The following is an 866-nucleotide window of genomic DNA, read 5'->3' on the forward strand; positions in this document are numbered from 1 at the left end:
ATCACATGGCACCTTGGGCAAGTGTTTTCTGCTCTAGTCCTGGTCAAACCAATGCCTTGTGTCTGAATCTGGTTGACAGAAACTATGTGGAAGCCTCTCATATATATATATACATATGTATGCCTACGCGCATGTATCTTTGCATGCGTCTGTCGCGCAACAGCCACTTGACAACCGGTGTTGGTTTGTTTACCCCCACCCCCGTAATTTAGCGGTTCGTCTCTAGGAACCGGTAGAACTACGGCTAGACTTTGCTACTCTTCGTGGTGGTGCTCCAGCTTGGCCACATTGCAATGATTGAAACAAGTAAAAAAGTGAAATATAGATATGTATTTACGCGTGTATGTATGCCATGGTATACGTGTGTCTGTGTGTGCGTGCGTGAGTGTGTGTGTATATGTGTGTGTAGTGTGTGCAGATATGCATATATATATACGCGTATGGATATATATGTATACATATGTGAGTGTACATACGCGCGTGTGTGTGTGTGTGCGCGTATGCATGCATTATAATGTATGTGTGTTATATATGCATGTATGCATGCGTTTCTGGATGTGTATTCATATATTTGTGCATGATTGCATGTACGTGTGCGTGTGTATGATTGTGTGTGTGTGTGTGTGTGTATGCGTTTGTGTGCGTGCGTGCGTGTTAAGTGTAATATACCTGACAACAGAGCAGTCAAAGTACAAAGCAAAAATTCTATATAAATGTACTGATTGTACTCGAATAACTAGCGCCGGTAACCTGTTTGAACAACTACCAGTAAGGGGATCGTTATGCGCCATATACACGAGTATATTCATACACACACAGGCATGCACACACACACACACACAAACACACACACACACACACACACG

This window comes from Octopus bimaculoides, chromosome 14, assembly GCF_001194135.2.
Source record: "Octopus bimaculoides isolate UCB-OBI-ISO-001 chromosome 14, ASM119413v2, whole genome shotgun sequence".
NCBI classification, from domain to species: domain Eukaryota; kingdom Metazoa; phylum Mollusca; class Cephalopoda; order Octopoda; family Octopodidae; genus Octopus; species Octopus bimaculoides.